This window comes from Canis aureus, chromosome 30, assembly GCF_053574225.1.
Source record: "Canis aureus isolate CA01 chromosome 30, VMU_Caureus_v.1.0, whole genome shotgun sequence".
Lineage (NCBI taxonomy): Eukaryota > Metazoa > Chordata > Mammalia > Carnivora > Canidae > Canis > Canis aureus.
Window position 1 is genome coordinate 24,430,051 of NC_135640.1, and position 20,232 is coordinate 24,450,282.

At 35.0% G+C, this 20,232-nt stretch overlaps 1 long non-coding RNA gene across 1 annotated transcript in view; it reads left to right on the forward strand.

Moving 5' to 3' along the window:
- Nucleotides 1–20,232, forward strand: part of LOC144301611 (uncharacterized) — a 69,205-nt gene that overhangs the window by 12,262 nt on the left and 36,711 nt on the right. The window contains exon 2 of the long non-coding RNA XR_013368372.1: nt 10,629–10,709. This is a non-coding gene — a long non-coding RNA (uncharacterized LOC144301611). The remainder of the gene's footprint in view (nt 1–10,628; nt 10,710–20,232) is intronic.

Sequence of the window (20,232 nt, forward strand, 5' to 3'; positions counted from 1 at the left end):
AGTATTGAAGAGTTGTAGAGGGTTCGCTATAAATTTTCGGTGTCAAAAAGGTCAAAGACAGCTCTTATCATACTACTGGCCTCAAAGTGACTTTTAGTTTGTTTGGTTTTTGTTTTGTTTTGTTTTGGCTTTTATTTTTGAGCCAAACCAGGAATAATGGGATTAATTTTTATAACAGTGGCATATAAATGTTTTAAGAAGGGTAACTTGTTTTTATAAGATCCTTCCATTCATTTCAAAATAAGCATTGGGTCATTGAATGGAACACAAGGTGAATTATGAGATAGTTGGAGGGAGGGTGGGAATAAAATGGGCTTTGGAGTCAGATTTGAATTCAAAGCTTAGTTCAGCAGTTTAATACTCTGAAGTCTTATCTTAATTTCACATCCCCTCAGCCTTAATTTTCACTCACCATACAGGCAATGTTGTTGTTTTAAATATTGGTTTTGTATCCTGCAATCTGGCTGAACTTGCTTGAACTCTACTAGTCTTCTGTGTAGATTTTTTAGGATTTTCTTATAAACAAAATTATGTCATCTGCTCATGTCACTCCCAGCTGTGGGTTTTAACATAGCATTCTGTGTACGGTGAATACTTGTAACAGATATTGATTCAAGTTGTTTTTTTTTTTTCCATTTACTAATAGACTGCTTCATGCTTTGATAGTGATGAGCCTAAATGAAGATGACTGTCGAGGAACCTCCTCAGTTACGTGCACAGAGCTCTCTGAATGAAACTTCTTAGGTCCAGTTTTTAGCTCTGAAAAAAATGACTCAATTAAAAGAACACAATAAGAGATATTCTCCATTTAAATTAGCAAACGCTCCTTTCTCAAGCTACATAAAATAGAGTATCTTCTCCAAATGTAGGTTTAAGCATAAACTTCAAAAAAAATATTCCCTTGCAAAGGAGATGTAACTTTTCACTCATATAAATAGGAAACTGAAATAAGAACTCTATTTCAAAAGGACAAAATAATGAAAGAAAGAAGGAAAGAAAGAAAGGGAGACAGAGAAGAAAGAAAGTCCAAACAGTACTTATTTACTGCCACTATATTATCATCCTTGACTGTTTTAGTTATATCTCATGACAAAAAAAATTGACTGGAAACTCAATTCAAGAGTAAACAAGAAAATTAACACTATTTTAATATGTTTGCTATGAGGGAGAAGGAAACCAATCTCTTGGCCTTTTAAAAATGTATTGTGCCTCTTCAATGTCAAAAGGCAAAAGAAACAACAAAATATATTTACAAGGTGTGACAGTATCCTGTGTTATTTTATAAAAATCTTAAATACTATGTCCTAGAGGTCACAGTAATGCAGTGCAGCACATCTCAAGTATTTTGAAGTACTTATGCACACCATTATGTAAGATCCTTTCATTCATTTCAGATAATTTTATTTTATATTGCTTAACTCTTTTGCTAAGTTTGGTGATACACTACCAAGCTCTTCCCCAGTGGGCAGAAAATTAAAAAAAAAAATCATCGCTGGAGAAATTGTGGTTTGAGATGCTAGTGTTCAGGCTAGTAGTTTCCAAGAAGAAAAATGTTTTGGAACTGGAAAGAAAGGATCAACAATCTTTAATTCTGTCAAGAGTTTTAATCTTGTAATGTAGCCGGAAATTTTCATTTTTGTTCACAGAAAGAGAACCAGCATGAAATGTAAAGAGCAAAACATTTTACTGCCAAGTAACACAGCCACAAGGAATCATCATGGACCCAGCATATAAATTTAATTATATTGAAAAGAGAGATGGCAAAATGGACTGAAGCAGGACAGTCAGCCAAATGTAAACAAGGCACACAACTCAAATTGTGTTAGTGGTGGAGAGGTAATACGCCTTGGGTTTAAACTGAGATTTTCATCTCTACACCATTCTCAAGTGTCCTAACCAACACTGAGCAACATTGGTCTTATTTAAAAGCATCTGTCCTTGCTAGATATGTTGTCTCACTTCTGATATGGCTTCTTTGGAGCAGTACTTCAGTTGTGCTCATAGAGAAAACCAAAAAAAGAAACCAATAAGTGGTGTGCTCATTTCTTTGGTTCATCCCTTAATGGTCCTAGAAATCCATTTTTCTATAGCAATGTATAGTGTCCTCCACCTCCAAAAAAGATGCTCCTCATGCAAATACAGATAGGATCAATTTTCACTTGTTTTCCTTAGGGTACAGGTTGTTCTCTGAATTGTTCTAAAGAAATCTATTACACTGAGAGCGAATCAATTATACTTCACACATCAAGGCATCATGGCACGGAGGAGAACTAATTCTGGATCGAGTCAAGAGACCGGAGACTTTCTGCCTGTTGTGCTACCATGGCAAATAATTCTCTTCTGTTTATAAAGGTTTCTGAGTGACCTTTCTGTACTTAAAGATTTCTCATTTGTAAAATAAAAGGGTTGTTGGGAGAGTTCTTCACAGCTTGGTTTATTAGGCTTATAAATAAGAAAAGTCAACATAAACTGATTAGAAATGACATTTCTCATGTCATTCAGAAGCAATCCACAAATTACCTAAAGCAATGATCAATGTGACCAAATTCAGAGCCCATATTTTGATTCATGACTTGTTTTTCTTTTTGTTTTTATTGTTCTTTCTGGATTTATTTTTTGACAGTTATGAGCACAAGTAAGTGTTCAGGCCAACAATCTATGATCAGGGCTAAAATCTATGTATTGGGGACCCTTTGCAATATACTTCAAAAACATTCTACTGGGATTTTTTAAAGTTTCCTTAATACTAAAAAGAACCAGAATTAAAGAGACCATGAAAATCCATCAGTAGTATTTCATCCCTTCACAGTTCATCTCTGTTGGTTGGTTTTTCTGATCTGGTAAGGTCCTATGAGAGAATACAAGATACTTTTCCTTTAACTGTGAAATTAGTGTTCCATAGTCAATCAAAATGGATGTTCACAGCGTTAGTTTCATCTCACATTTAGGATGATTTTTGGCATGTCCCTAGTTGTCCCGTGGTGCTTTTCATTGTCGTGGAGGTTGGTGAAGAGCGTGGGTTTATGTAAAGCTTGCTTGTTGTTCCTGCCGCTTCCTTCTTCATTCCAACTTTAGTAAACATACTTTTGCTTCATTTTAAAGGAGCTTTTGGTAGGTCATTTAGTAGGTGGTCACTTATCTGAGAAAAATCCTAATTACTCTATATTTGACAAATGGAGCAAACTAACTTTGCATTTGAATGCTGAATAAGAGGCAAACCAGACAGATTTGGAAATAGGAGAAAACATAGATAAATTCCCAGTTAAAGAAAATAGCTCAATGCATCCCCTTGTTAAAAGGGTTAAAAGGAAAGCATTTCCACCAGCTATACTAAAGTTAAAAAAAAGCATGGAGTTTATGATGTTTTCCCTTTAAAGTTAAAGTAAGAGCACAAAGAATTTATGACTGTGCTACAGGGCTATTATTTTCATTTGAGTGGAATCTTAGTGCCCCCTAGTGATACTCAAAAAATGTTTTATATTGACAGTATTTTCTGGTTTTCTTTTTAGAGAAATATTTTTCTGTTATGGTAATTATGGAGCTCCTCCAAAAACATTGTTTTCTTCATCTGAGCTTCCTTGAGGTGTTGACTGGAAATGAGTTTGAGTTCTATTTCCAGACAGATATCTGGAACCTAACGGAAGTTGCCAGTTAAATGCAAAGTACTATTTTCAGAATCAACCCATCTCCATTCGTTGTTGTTGTTGGATTGTTTCTGAACCATAAGGTGAACCATTGATGTATTTTCTTTTTTTTCCCCCTCCTTTTGTAAATTAAAAAATATTTTTAAAAGTTAAAAGCTTTTGGGAGAAAGTAGGTCTATAAAACTTTTAATGAAAAACAGCCATCCATTAACACAACTTTACTGACCTGTGTTCCTAGAGGCAAGGTTTTTTATTTCTCTTAGCTGCATCCTTGAATCTACCTCAATATTTCTAAATAGTATGTTTATGCATCTACTTTTCTTTCTCTCTCTCTCTTAAAGATTTTTATTTAGTTATTTGAGAGAGAAGTTGGGGAGGGGCAAAGGGAGAGGAAGAAGCAGGCTGCCCACTGCACAGGGAGCCCAACTTGGGGCTGGATTCCAGGACCTTAGATAATGACCTGAGCCAAAGGCATATGCTTAGCTTAATCGACTGAGCCACCCAGGGACCCCTTTCTTTCTCTTACTTTATTTTTCAAATTAGCTATTTTCTTTTTTTTTTAAGATTTTATTTATTCATGAGAAACACAGAGAGGAGAGAGAGAGAGAGGCAGAGACACAGGCAGAGGGAGAAGCAGGCTCCATGCAGGGAGCCCGACGTGGGACTGGATCCTGGGTCTCCAGGATCATGCCCTAGGCTGAAGGCAGTGCTAAACTGCTGAGCTACCCGGGCTGCCCAAAATTAGCCATTTTTTACTGATATATCCTCCTATAATGGAAGATAAGAATTAAACTCTCCACTACACATGTATACTTAATCAACATCCCTTGTTACATATCATACATCATATAAAAATATCACTCACAGCTAATCTTTTATTATGTGATAATTGCAAATATTTTCTGTGTACATTTGCTTGTACTCCGGACGGAAGTAACTTAATTTTTTTCTTTTATATGGTCATCATTAAGTACTGGTGATTACATGTTATTTACATATATTTATCCACAGATTTTTGCATATGAATAACAGGTAAAAGTATTTAGTGAATTTACAGAGAGAAAAAAAAAATCTCCTTTTGGGGAGATGGATTCCAGAAGTCTGCAGGGTCATCAGACTTCTGCCACTTACTAGCTGTGAAAGTTTGGGTGACATTTTACTTTTCCAGGCCTCTGATTCTTCATCTATAAAATGAGGATACTGGTCTATACTTGCTAAGGTTTTCTGATCTAATTTATAAATATGATATCAAATGAGATTATAGTGTATTTGATTCTGTTATCTTACATATTTGTGCTGGATATTTTTTTAAATGAAAAACATTTTTTTTTGCTTCTACTGGATTTAAAATTGTTAGTAGAGAAACTCAATACCAATAATTTTGTTTCGTAGCGTCTAATCCTGCAATAATGCAACTATGGTCCTTCCTGTGAATTGAATCCCTTCTATGCGATGAATGCTTTATTTTACATCCTGAAACCTGGCAGAGTGCTACCAAACTAACATACATCCAGTTACTTACCAAGAATCATTGTTAATATGCTGATTCTAATTCAGTAGAACTGAGGGCAAGCCTGAATTACTGCTATTCTGACAAGTTTTGCGAAGTCACTTAGAACAGCAAAAGTCTACAGCTTAATTCCAGCTGCACACATATTGAGAGCAAATCTGTAGTACTGTCTCAAGCAGGCAGGCCACAATTCTCTGATACACAGTTTGGGTTACCCATAGGCTGTTGAGTCAAGATGTTGAGAAACCATCAGTGGCATTTCTGTAGAATTCAACTGACTGTGTATAAATAGTATCTCTTAAAACAATGTCGATCATTCTGCGGATAGGTCCTTAATAGGACTTCAAGCCACTAAAAAAGATGGAAAAATATGAGTAGTAATTTAGGTGCTGTGTTTAAGTACCATATGCTGTCCACTTATTAGCAAATTGTAACTTTATTGAGAATTTACTCTTTACCTCACAGAGCTGTGAGTTTATAGTCAGCAAAATTTGTCTAAATTACTTGCAAGGCATTTTTAAGTAAAGTTATTACTTCCTCTTATAAAAATACAATACTTTAATTCCTCTTTAAGTCCTACCACAAAAACTGTATAGATTAGAGAAATGTACTTAACGTTAACACTTAATCTGACTGCAAAGCTTGCTATACTTAGAAAGAATACCCAAGAAGCACATTCTCATGTAATTGATCCCATCCAAAGGAAGTGATCTCAAACACACACACTCACACACACACACACACACACAAAAAAAAAAAAGAAAGAAAGAAAGAAAGAAAGAAAGAAAGAAAGAAAGAAAGAAAGAAAGAAAAAAAAATCCTGATAGTTTTTAGAACACATCTCAAACTGCTGGATGATAGTCAGCTTCGAACAATGTGTCCTGACAGCACTCCATCAGAAAGCACTGGGTTGAATCAGTAACACTTCATTCTGTAGTTTATCAGGAAAGACCAAGAAATACAGTACTTTTCTTTCCTTTAATTCAGCACACCTAGTTCTAAGACCACGTCCATAAATCATTGTCTTTGACCTCTGCAACCTCATTTCACTACACCAGAGGGGGAAAAAAAGGCTTACACTATTTCCTCAAGAAATCAAGAAAATCAAAGTCAATTTCCTTTTGAACTCTTCCTCTAAGGTATCAAGGAGAAGTAATCATCTTACAAATCCTCCTACCACTTTCTTTTTAATGCTCACTAGAGACCTGAACAAACCCCTATTTGACACCCCAAATGCTTCTCCTCATACAGAATTTAGTGGACAGTCTGACCTTCAGAAAAATGCTCATTATTAAATTGACCAAATATGTGTTCTTTCCAAGAAAATGTCACAAACAGCCTCTGTTATTTCCTAAAGTTTTTTGTCATGAAGAAAGAGAAAGCAATTTATTCCTTGATTTATTAATTTGTTTAACAAATGCATATTGAGTTGAGTATCTGTTCTATGTCTGATACCCAGACAGCCCTGAAGATAAAGGGATGAGGAAGAAAGATACTGACCCATTCTTAACTTCTGGTCCCACAGTTTAATAGTGGGGCTTAAGTCTGAGTCCCCAAATGCTTGACCTTCAACTTCTTTATACCTCAACATCAAAAAGTGTTTCTAATTCATTCAGTCCTAATATTTGTGATAGCCAGAATGAACTGTGGATCCTTATAATGCAACCTCTCCCCAACAACAACAAAATTCTGGTTCAGTTCATCTGTGGTTATGATCAGGCTTTTGCTTTTTAAAGGTCTGAAAAGGAGAATCTCCATGTATAAGATTTACTTGTTATTGTGTGATGTTTTCTCCATGTATTGTTTGTGTACTCACTCAGGTGCTAAAAAATGGATTGGAGAAATTAAAGCAAGACTATAGTTTATAAAATGGCATAACTGAAATTGTCAGGAGTCCTAAATTAAAATATTGACTGACCTCCCTTCCTTTCCTTTCTTCCTTCCTTCCTTCCTTCCTTCCTTCCTTCCTTCCTTCCTTCCTCCCTTCCTTCCTTCCTCCCTTCCTTCCTTCCTTCCTTCCTTCCTTCCTTCCTTCCTTCCTTCCTATTGTTGTTGATGTGCTTTTCTAAGTATGAAATTTACTGCTGAGAATACCTTTGGAATTAGAAATATCTAGTTAATACCATTGTATTCATCTCTCCGCTGTGTAAAAGAAATGCTATTATGAAGATAGTTCCTTTATGTTTCAGATCTAAACTCATATGTTTAACCATAGGAGAAATAATGTTTACCCAAAGCTAGAAGTCTAGACATATTTGAGATCAGAAGGTTTTCTGGGTACTAAGAAGGGTTTTTTTTTGTTGTTGTTGTTGTTTTTTAAGTGAACAAAAAAGTGTAAAGATGGCATGCTGGGAGTTTCAAACTGCTTTCTGAATAGTCACAGGGAAAATTGAGGCTTGCAGCCGACATGAAGAATGTTGCTATAACCAGCCTTGATTCTCATTGCTGTGTTATTTTATAATTCCTTTAAAAATCTTCAAGGACTTTGATTTCAAAGCTTATGTAAAATAAGTTCCTGAATAATGAAACAAAGAAAATTTGATTGCAGATTATTCCTGGTTACTTCATACATTGTTTAGATTAATGAACAAATGTAGAGAAAGGACTGCCTACGTATTATGTAAAATATACCACAGCAAAATGCCTCCCTAGGGCTGTAAGCAGTTTAAATTATCAGGTTAAACAAAACACAAATACAAAATCATCTTTTGATTTTCTCCTAATTTTTCTAACAAGAATTAGGTAGACCATTTGTCTCATGTTAGACATTATCCACACAATATTTTACATTTTATAGCAGAATATTTTATACTTATTGAGAGTTTTGTTAAAGTTCAATTTTTAAAACAAACATAATATATCAGAACAGTCGGGTCTCCACCATAAAAGCACCATGGAATAAATATTTAATATTTCTTGTTGCCAAAATCATTACTTCAAGGCACTTTATATCGTTTTATTAGATTTTGAATCTAAATATGTTGATAAACTCTTTCTTGTTTAATACATCAAAACCATTTGAAGAAAACAGAAGCATATTGTCTATCACAAAAAACTTATTAAGAAGTTTCAATTTATTAAGAAGTCAGATGAGAAGTGGATTCTGACTTAGACAAATTTGGCTTTAGATTTCAGCTCTGATTCTTCTTCAAACAGGACCTTGGATATGTTACTTAATCTCTCATGATTCTTATCATTTTCCTATGAAAATAGAGGTAAATCTCATGCAGTTTTCCTCAAGGTTAACATTAATAAAATATAGATCTCATTATATTGTTTTTTAAACAAATGCCTAGTTGGCATGAATTATTATTTAGAAATAAGCACAATTCAGAGAAGCCCAATTTGTGATAAATTCAAGGAAATTTAGACAGAATAGTGTTGAGAGGTTTATTCTATTCAACCATAAGGTCTACTCAGCTCAGTACACCAAAGTCAATGGTACTTGAACTTGGAAGGTGTTTACTCTGGAAGAGTTTAATTTGATTTTTCTTTTTAATTACAGTTTTTCTCAATACTTTAAATGATTTTTATTTTCTTTTCTAGGTTGATAGAATTTATTGATTTTGACCCTTAGAGCTTTCTTTCCAGAATTTTTAATTTTACCTTCTAGGTATTTTTTGCTTTAAAATCTCTTTAAGGCTTCAGACTTTTCTGAAGGAGAAACTAAGAAGTATACATAAACTAGCAGATTAAACAGAGGATTTATAAAGACTGCATGAATTGAAGACATATGCCTTCTGATGGAATTGAAATTTGAAGGGGATTTGGAAATTTGAAGGGAACCTGTAGAGTTGATATGCAACTGGCTACCACTTACGGGGTATTTAATATTCTATTAAAACTTGCCCAAGTATTACAATCAGGACTTGTCTAGTAGTAAAGACTATGTGTTTTCAATCAGATGCTCATGTTTTTAAGAAACTCCTAAAAGAAAATATTTCTCTTACAAATCTCAAGCAAGACAAATACTTTTAAAATTTGTAGCTTCTGAATGTGAAATTTATTAAGCAAGGGAAATATTTTATTAATTAATTAATTAATTATTTATTCACTCATTTATCCATTTATTTTTAGATTTTAAATGTTTGTTTTGAGAGAGGAGAAAGACACAGAGAGAGAAAGCATAGAGGGAGAAGGAGAAGCAGACTCTCCAGCCAGAAGCCTGATGTGGGCTCCATCCCAGGACCCAAAGATCATGACCCCAGCTGAAGGCAGGTTCTTAACTATCTGAGCCTTCCAGGCACCATGGAAAGGCATAACTTAGCAATAATCCTACTAAATGATATTTAAAGAGTGTCCAATAGTGAATCATGCTGATATTACTTAAAAGTAAGATCTCTATGTCATTAGAGTATTTACTCTATTCTGGCTGACAGGGGATGAACTGACTTGTTAATCTGCCCCAAACTGAAATTTATACAAAATAATTCGAAGAAAAGAAACAGATTGTGAGCCGAAAATCTCAAGGGGCTTCCTGTGTGGCTCAGTAGGTTAAGCATCTGACTTTTGATTTCAGCTCAGATCAAGCCCCGAATCAGACTCTGTGCAGAGTGTGGAGCTTGCTTAGGATTCTCTCTCTCCCTCTTCTTCTGCCCCTCACCTCCACCTCATCATGCACTTTCTCTTTCTCTCTCTCTTTCTCTCTGTCTCTCATATGTTGAAATCCTAATCCTAATCCCCAGGATGATGTTAGTAGAAGGGGAGCCTTTTGGGGATACTATATGTAATTGTGAGATAATGAACAGTTTCCACCTTCCCCATTAGATAAGGAAAACGATTTGCTCTCATCAATTATATTAAGTATTGCTCTGGAGATCCTAGCATTCAGTACAAATAAAAATAAATGGGAGAGATATACCATGTGTTGTAATATTAAAATATTCATTTTTTCTCAAAATTCATGTATAGATAATTATAACCCCAATTAACTTTCCAATGTGCTTTCTTTTGAGATTTGGATAATGTATCCTAAAATTTAAATGGAAACAATCAAAATAAGTCAAAACAATCTTTATTTTTTTAAACAATCTTTAAATAGAAAATAAATCTAGAAGTCTAGAAGATAAATCTGTAAGTCTAGAAGACTTACACTACTTTAAGACTCTATATAACGCTACAGTAATCAAGATGGTGTGAGAGTGTAGAATTGACAAAAGGATAGATATAGATTAATGGAATAAAATAGAGAATCCAAAAGTAGACCCACATATTCAAATGATTTGGCAAAAACATCAAAGCAATTCAATTGAGAATGGACAGCTTTTTCTACAAATAGTTCTGAAATAATTAGGTAAACAAAAAATATGAACCTCAACATCTATCTCATATTATGCAACAACAAAAAATTCTAGATGGATCATCAACCTACCTTAACACCTAGTTTAGAATCCTATGTTAACTTTTAAATGTATCTTAATCTTTGTAAATACATACTTTTTCTTACTTAAATCATTCTTAATTTTGGAAATAAGCCAAACAGCACAAGAGGAACACCCCATATCCAAGCAAAGGATAAACCACTTAGCATCAGTCAAACCTACCAGACACTGAAGGTAAGATTGAAAGAAATTTCCTCTATGCTAGATACAGCTCCAATAAAATAAGACCACTAGATCTATACCCTATTTCAAGGTGATATATTTTGTATATAAGTAAAACACATAAGATGATTCAACTTTTGGAAGACAGTAAATGTGGATATCCCAGGAGAGAAAATTACAGATACTTCATTGGGGCAAGAGGTTCTTTTAGTCCCTCTCTCTAAAAGAAAATGTCTTAAATATTTGGGTTTGAAATCTAAACAGTTTTTGGCTCTACCTTTTTTTCAACATTGCTGCACTGCTTGATGACCAGAGACATAATATTATTAATGTTGTTCCAACGATATTTCATTTAGTATTTTAAAACAAAAACACACTGAAGTCTCATCTGAGATTATTAGTTTAATTACAAAAATATGAGCAGTTGCTGGGTGACAGAGGAGAGTTCTCTAAGAAAGACTTTAAAAGCTTTCAACAAGATGAATTATCAGAACAGAAGTTTAGATAAAGTTCTTGGTGTCTTCTTCTCCATCTGTGAGCATGAAAATATCTGGTTCCCCCAGTGCTTACCTTAGCTAGGTGACAGAATAAAAGACTAGTAAACCAAATAAACTTGGAGGCTTAGAAAGCAAAAGCAAACAGAATGACATAATTACAGAGAAACCATTGTTGTCCAATGCCAACAAAGACAGAAATGAGAAAATGAAAGAAATGTGAGAAATTTTGACAAAATAATAAAAAATTAAACTGGAGCTTATCTTCTCCTCTGCACATAGTTGTTTTTATAAAATAAGAAGCAGGAAGAGTGAGAGAATTGTGTACATTGAGGGAAGAAAAGACCCTGAACAGAAGGGTTTCTCCCAGTGGAATTTTACAAGAAAAGAAATTGTGGGAACGCTGTTATTGTAAATGCTTGAAAATATTTTGCTATGTCACTTTCCCGTTCTTTTCCCATCTCTACTGCCACCCACTTCACCTCTCATAAAAACATCTTTATCAGCTTTTGTTTTCATTATGTGCAACAAAAACTAGGGAAGAATAGTGGGAATGACTATGTGGATGAAAAAAAAATGGTATATATTTTGACCAAGTGTGATATCACTCTCCAAGTTTCACTGAGTATGATTCAGAAGGCAGAGGAAGAAAGGAGGAGGAATGGGACTTCATTGAAATATAAAATGAAGGAGGGATATAACTTATGCAGTTTTTGTGCAAAGGGGACTGAGGGTTGATTAAAAATAATTATAAAACAGGAAACATTTTATCAAATGAGCCATTTCTGGTTTTGCTCAAGCATCATGAATAACAGTGTAGAACAGAAGTTGCTTTTTTATATGTAATGTGATACACTGGAAAATATTAAAACTCTAGAGGCATCTACTTAACAATTATATAAGCTTACTGACATGGAGTTGATATTTAGAGATATCTTCCCCACTCTACAATTAACATTGACTCATAATTTTCTTACATCCATAAATTAAATGCATGTCCTCAAATGAATCAACTTCTAATTATTTATTAACTCTAACAGTCATAAGCAAAACCTATCTTTCCAACTGTAATTTTTGAAAGCAGTGGTGGTGGTATTTAGTGGAGTTAGGGGTAACTGACTTGTACTTGATTCTCACACTGCCTTTTAGTTTAAACACACCTGTGCCACAGATTCCTTATCCATTAAAAGGGGAAGATAGATGGGTGAACTAAATGGGGTATGGGTCAGGCACTGTTCCAAATGCTGAACATACTGTGATCAACAAGACAGGCAATGTCCTTATACTAGAGACCTAAATTGTGCTAAATGCATAAGGCAACAAATAAATGAGCAAGGTGAGTTCATGGTGTGGTATCTGGTCTGAGGAAAATCAAAAGGCTGATTTGTTAAGAATGACTAAGTGAAGAAGACATTTCCAGTTGGATGGTTGTAGAAGGCCTCGATGAACTGACAATCACAATGTCCCTACATGATATGAGTCAGCCAACTTATCTTCCAGAAAAAGACTTTTTCTGGTAGATGGAACATAATATACAGAGGCCCTAAGATGTACATTATTTCATTGTCAGGAAGAAAAAGAAGGCTGTGGTGGTCAGAGGAAAGTAACTGATGGAGAAAGTAGTAGGACATGTCATGTGTTACAAATAGCCTGATAGCATTGGGCCTTGTAGACAGTGATGGCTGCCATATGTTTGCCCCCTCCATATCCACTCTCTACCTTCTTTCACCTATTCTGTGCACCCAAAATCTTAACTGCATAAATTGTCACAGTGGTTTGATTTATTCTCTCCAGTTGTGTTTGATCAATTGGTCACTCTAGAAGCAGATCCAGAAGACATAAGGAAATGGAGCTTCTGGTATTCATTCACCTCAGCTACTTACCTAGTGAGTCAACTGCATTCCATACAGAAAGTCCCAATCCCTATGAAGTCACCCTCACATATAGCTATGCTTTCTGGATTCCTGTAATTCCATTTCTTCAAGTCCAGGCTTGATGAAGTCTCCCTCCTGTTTCTATTCCTGGAACATTGTACAATCCCTTGCTGTTTTACCTGAACTCTGACTATGTTTATAACAATAATCCCATTATTCAATTATCTTTTAAATGCCAAGGTTGAATGAGCTGTTTCCTGCTGAGATCTTATCAGGTAAAAACATAGTCAAGATGTGGTTTTCATTATAACGTGTACATTGTGGGCAAAATGCACAAAACGAGACAAATGTGTTTATTCATAATTGGAAAACACAGTGCACTGCTAATTGCACTATGGGAAATGGAAACACAGCACCTCTTTCTTTCTTTTCTTTTTTTTTAAAGATTTTATTTATTTATTCATAGAGACACAGAGACACAAGCAGAGGGAGAAGCAGGCTCCATGCAGGGAGCCTGACGTGGGACTCAATCCTGGGACTCCAGGATCATGCCCTGGGCTGAAAGTGGCGCTAAACCGCTGAGCTACCCAGGCTGCCAACACAGCACCTCTTTCTTGCTCTCCTGGCTAGTGAACAACCATGGCCAGGCCAGAAGGTTGTATTTATGGCCTTAAAGCACAAGCCTGAATCTTTTCAAATAAATATCTTGACTCTTCTTTTCAACCTCCTGACTTGAAGAGCATAATGACATATGATAATAACAGTACCACTGATAATAAAAGACAAGTTGCAGATAGTCTTAAGAAAGTTTCACTTCCACAGGCACCAAAATGCAAGATGAAGGGAAAAAATAATTTGTCGAATTAATTCTCTCATAAGTATCTCCTTGCAAAGCTGTATAAACAGAAAAAAATTCAAAAACATTGATTGTCTGGAATACTAGAAGGCATTTGCAAAATGACTACTAGAATGCTTGAATTTATTACACCTAAAAGTGTTGCTTGCTGCAAAGAATTGTTAAATCATCATTTCTTCTCTTAAAGAAAGGGAATATTGAATTTTGTAAAACAAAACATCAGCTGTAAGTATACACTGTTCATTTGAGAAATATACAAAATTTCTCTTGAGACAGCTCAGATCTGCCCCTTTCTTTACCAAAGATATAAATAGGAAGATCCTCAATCTGAGTCTAGGTTTGTACAAACACAGATAAAATGCTTGAGCTGTTCTCTGAAGCTCTAGCAATTCCTCCTCATAAAACTGCTTCCAAGGCAATACATCGTACTTAAACAAGAAAACAGAGGCAGACGTTTGAACAAGAATCTGATGATTTTGATCAAAGTAGACATTTAGTAATTAGATTATCTGAATAATTAAGATCGAAATTTAACTATTCTGTTAGCATCTGTTTTGTATTTATTTATATTAAACATTTTGTGGATGATTAGTGTGAGGAAAGCAAGGGTTGGCGATTTTCTTTTCAAATTAATTTGTGTAGGGAAGATATCTGAAGACAGGAAATTTGTTAACTTTTTACCAAATTAGAGTATTGAGTCATGGCTGTAAGAAAAGTCAGTCAAACCTACATATCACCAAGGAGAAATTTAAAAAGTATATAGAAAATTAAACAAGGCAGCATTTTCACCGAATCCAAATGCCCAAGACTTGTACTTTTCTCTATTTATTTTAAGTTAATACAATTACTCTTTATAAAACAAATGGTTCTTTTGTCAATGAATTCAATGAAGCCATCAGCGAGGCCAATAGAAGCACATATTAGATGCTGAGTTATTGATAGATAAGATCTTTATTGTTGAAGGTGGTAGGTGATGCTGATTTAGGTAGGGATGGGGAAATGAAAAGGTTTAATCTTGTTCATTTGGCGGCTCAAGGGCATCTAGGTCTAGATATTCCAATAAATCACATTGTTTACCTTACAGTATCCTGAATGCTAATGAAAATCATGGAGAACAAGGAAATAAACAACAACAAAAACAGCAACAAAATATTTCCTCCATATTTCCTTAGGTATTAATCTTTCCTCTTTGGGCAAACAAGCAATCTAATCTTCATTCTCAGACTTAAAATGTATTCATTCTTATTCATTATTTATAAATTCTTAATTTTTATTCATTCTTATTGATTCATTGTTTCATTCAAGAATTGTATTTGTGTGATGCCTTCTAAATGCCAGGATGACATTAGGTAATGATACTATACCAGTTATAATGCCGGAGAAATGATTTCCATTATGAAGAGAATTAAGAGTCTTAAATTATCAACTAATGCCATCATATAAAGAGCAAAATTTTAAAAAGATAATAAAAAATAAGTAAAATAAAAATCAACACTCACTTTGCACTTACATCAGCATTTTGAGTTATTTTTGGTTAGAAATGGAAAAAATGGACATTAAACTATCATATTTAAACTAGTATTTATTAATATTTATTAACATATTTTTACTTGCACTTCTGGTTTTCTATCAAAGTTAAAGAAGACTATTATAAATACAAGAGATTATGCTACAATGCTATTATTGAGTGTGTCTTGTAAAATTTGTCTTGTCTGGAAGGTGTAAGTTAATTTCAGTACTTCAAAGAGAGGGTCTTCAGTTATACAAAAGGAAGAAGACTAATTTTCTCAGCAAGAACAGCAGTATACATACTTTTCTTATAGCAGGAGGGATTATACCAATTCTCTTCTAGAATGAAGTAAACGAGTGCTTTTTTTTTTGTTTCTCCATACACTCTCTAAATTACATGTATATTTTAATTTTTAATTTAATTCATTTTACCTCAAGACACTATTTGCAATTAAAATTAACTTTCTAGCAATTGACATTCTCTAATGACCCACTTTCTAAAAGGAAATGTTAAAAAAATCTCAAATCACTTAAGTATAAAAACAGTGACATTTCTAAGGCATAGGCTCCTCTTCTACTGTAGGGTGTGTAATCTTTATCAATCTCATCTTGGTATAGACTTGACTTGATATGGATTAACTGTACTCTGTTTAGGCTCTGGTTCTTGTATCTTCCACCATCCCCTGATAAAGTTAGATAAGCTTAGAAAACCTGTGCTACCCTGAGATTGGAAATTAAATAGTAACTAATAAGAATGAGAAGGAGGAGGAGAAGGACAGGGAAGGTGAAAGAGAAGATGGAGAAGAAAGAAATTTGTCATTGGCACTGATTTTAATAGTTCTGGGCCATGGTAGGCCAAAGGTGAGTTCCTGGCAAGATACTAGGACACTCCATTCTAGAGACAGTAAAAGGTAGGATCCTAAGTAGAATGAATGAGGCCTCTACTCTTCTGGGTAGGTCAATCCCTAACTATAGCAGGACACTGGATGACCCAGCCCCTTGCCAAGTCTTGTGAGGCCTGGGTTCGCTCTTGAACCTGGAAGCCCACAAAATGGAACATTAGGTTCTCATGTTTGATCATTGTCTCCTTTATAGTCATAGGATTTCTTTTTTTTTTATTTATTTATGATAGTCACAGAGAGAGAGAGAGAGAGGCAGAGACACAGGCAGAGGGAGAAGCAGGCTCCATGTACTGGGAGCCCGACGTGGGACTCGATCCCGGGTCTCCAGGATCGCGCCCTGGGCCAAAGGCAGGCGCCAAACCGCTGCGCCACCCAGGGATCCCAGTCATAGGATTTCTATTCAGATTACTATTTGTTGTATGGATAGTTTTATAAGAATGAAAATATTGACTAGCAAAAATTCAGATTTTTATATATGATTAATTGCTAGTTTTATTAGCATATATATTCTTTAATTTGTATGTGATTTACAAAACAATAACTTTTAAGGTCTCTATTTTATAACTACAAGTCAAAAGCATAAAAAAAATGAAAAGTTTAAACATATGGTTGTTAAAAGCTAAGTTCTAAGTGCTGCTGAAGATGTAGAGCAACAGGAACTGTCACTCATTGCTGGTGGGAATGCAAAATGGTGTAGCCACTTGAGAAGACATTTTGACAATTTTGTTCAAAACTAACCGTACTCTTACCATATGATCCAGCAACTACACTTCTTGGTATTTATACAAATGCAATGAAAATGTATGTCCACACAAAAACCTGCAAGTGAATATTTGTGGCAACTTTATTGATAATTGTCAAAACTTGAAAGCAACCAAGATTTTCTTCAGTAGGTGGGTGGTGGATAAATGAACTAGTATATATATGCAATGGAATATTATGCAGTATTAAAAGGTAATATGTTATCAAGTCATGAAAAGACACGGAAGAATGTGAAATGCATAAAAATAAGAGAAAGAAACCAATTTGAAAATGCTACATACTGTATTATTCCAACTCTACAATGCCTTTGGAAGAGGCAAAACCATGGGGACAGTAAAAAGATCAGTAGTTGCCAGGAGTAAGTGTAGGGTAAGGATTAATAGGAAGAACACAGGATTTTTAGGGCAGTGAAAATACTCTGTATGATATTACCGTGATGGCTACAGGTCATTATGCATTTGTCCAAACCCATAGAATGTACAACACCAAGAGTGAACTCTATTATAAACTATGGATGCTGGGTAATTATGATATATCAATCTAGGCTCACTGGTTGTAACAAATGTATCACTCTGGTGGGGAAATGTTCATAATGAGGGAGTCTAGGGGAGGCGCAGGAGGTATACAGGAAATGTCTGTTCTTTCAGCTCAATTATGCTATGAACCTAAAACCCTCCTAAAAAGTAAAATTTGCCAATTAAAAAAGTGAATAATGCTCCAAAGTTTATCAAAAACTTTTGTTGTTTTGTGCATCACTTCAGAGAAAAATAGCTATTATCGGAGTCATTAATTCTTTGTAATATAAAGGGATTTTTGTAGCAACTGTTATAATTTTAAACAGGAGATACTGCAGAAGGCTAAGAAATAATAATAAAGCAAAGGAACTGAAAGGCCCTCACAGTAGAAACATTGTACTATTAATAGCAATGCTCAGTTTACAAAAATTAGGGCTTTGATAAATCCACTGCTAAGTTGTTTGTGTGAATAACTACTCTGTTTTGACAACTAACATAAGTCATTTGAAAAGCTCATTCTGCTTACACGAATTGCAGATTTTTTCCCCTGTCATTTTGAGTTGCTGATGGTAGGGGAAAAATGTGGCTACTAACAAATTCATCATGTAGGAATTTTGAGCCTTGAGCATATTCTGATTTCTTTATTTTTTACTTCAATGTTTTGGATATTGGTTGTAAAAACAGCCCCCATTCATCACTCATCTGTACATGTATGCTGTGTGTACATGACATTACAGCTCCTTTCAACTAGTAGTAGACTTGCTTTCTCTGCCCCTTGAATCAGAGCAGGCCTTTTGCCTTGATTTAGACAAAACAATGCAGTACCCTTGGCATGGCATTCTGCACCTAGGCTTCTGGAGGCCTTCTGGGTTGCCACTGTCTTGGAATTTTGCCACTTATCTTTGAGAATAACAGGGACCAGCCAACCTATAGGATGAGAGACTACCATGAACAGAGCTGATCCTTCCCAGCTAAGGTCATCCTAGAGCAGCCAGCCCCAAATGGCTCATCTCCTGAATGTGTCAAAATCAACCAAGTAGGACCTAGATGTGCAGAACATTCCAAAGACTCAGCCTCTGGAAAAAGAGTAAGATGGTTATAGTGTTAAAACTCTAAGTTACAAGTTGGTTATACTGAAATAGCTAACAAAGAGTCTCAGATAAATTGCTGACTTTGGTATTAAATCTCTCATTTTTATATAACAAATATTTGTTAAAACCTACCAGTACTCGGTATTCTCCAAGGTACTCTAGAGGAAATAAAAATTGTGTGAGAACAAGCCTTTGACCCAAATTAACATAATTCTTTGAGGAGGACAATACTGAAGGCTTTAGGTATGCTTTAATATTTATGCAGACTTAAAACTTCTCTGATCTATGAGAATTCCTTCATTGTGAGTCTGGGAATGCCATTAAGACTATCTGACCTCCAATGATCTGTAGAAATATGCACGTTGGAACTATCTCATGGAAGGAGAATCTTAGAAAACAATGTATGTTTTTATATTAAGACGAAGCTAAAATAATTGAATTAGTCGATAAATATAACTAAAGTCTCTTTTAAAAGCATTAACCTGAAGTAAAAGTCTCTTAAAATTACTTTGTATTAAATAGGAAAAAATTAAGGAAAATTACTATAGTTTATTTCATTATTCAATAACTGTAATCTTTATGTTACCATCATTTGAATGTTAAGTATGATGCCATTCTTTCTGTCATCCTTGTACCAAGAACCATAGTTCTCAGCATTAAGAGGATGTTGAGACTTTTTTTTCCAGGAAACTTCTGTTTTTTTTTTTTTTTTTTTTTGTTTTGTTTTGTTTTTTATGATAGGCACACAGTGAGAGAGAGAGAGAGAGAGGCAGAGACACAGGCAGAGGAAGAAGCAGAGGAAGAAGCAGGCTCCATGCACCGGGAGCCTGACGTGGGATGCGATCCCGGATCTCCAGGATCGTGCCCTGGGCCAAAGGCAGGCGCCAAACCGCTGCGCCACCCAGGGATCCCCGGGAAACTTCTTTTACACAATCAGACTTCCTAGATAAACCCCCATGCCTGCCTACACAAATGCAAAGAGATACACATTACAATACTCTGGATCATTCTACAACACACTTGGTAGAACTGGAGACCTTTCAACCACCTTAAAAACAAAAGAGTTAGTCTTGCAAAAGTTCTAACCTGCCTCACTAGAAAACATCTATGACAGAAACTGTCTACATTAGGTTGTGCTACTTTCAACCAGTGAGAAGAGGACAAGGGGAATAACCCAGTGATAGGAAGGAGGGAGATGTGCATATGTCATGGAGTGTAGACTACTGGGCCAGGAATAAAAAATCCTCAGGTTAGTCTAGCTCTCATTTTTACCCACTGTGGAGCAATCTACAGAATTTATCTAATCCTCAGTGTGCTCAATTTTATGGGATTTCTATAAGAACCATATGCTACAAAATCTAAAAGATTCTTATTATTCATAATTATAAAAGAATACAGATTCTATAGGCTCTTCTGAGGTAGATTCTTAAATTTCTGTACGATCCATCACCCCAAATCACAAATCGCCACATATAACACAGCATAGTTTAAACTAATTAACCATAAGCTTATTCAAATGAAATTGTTTATCT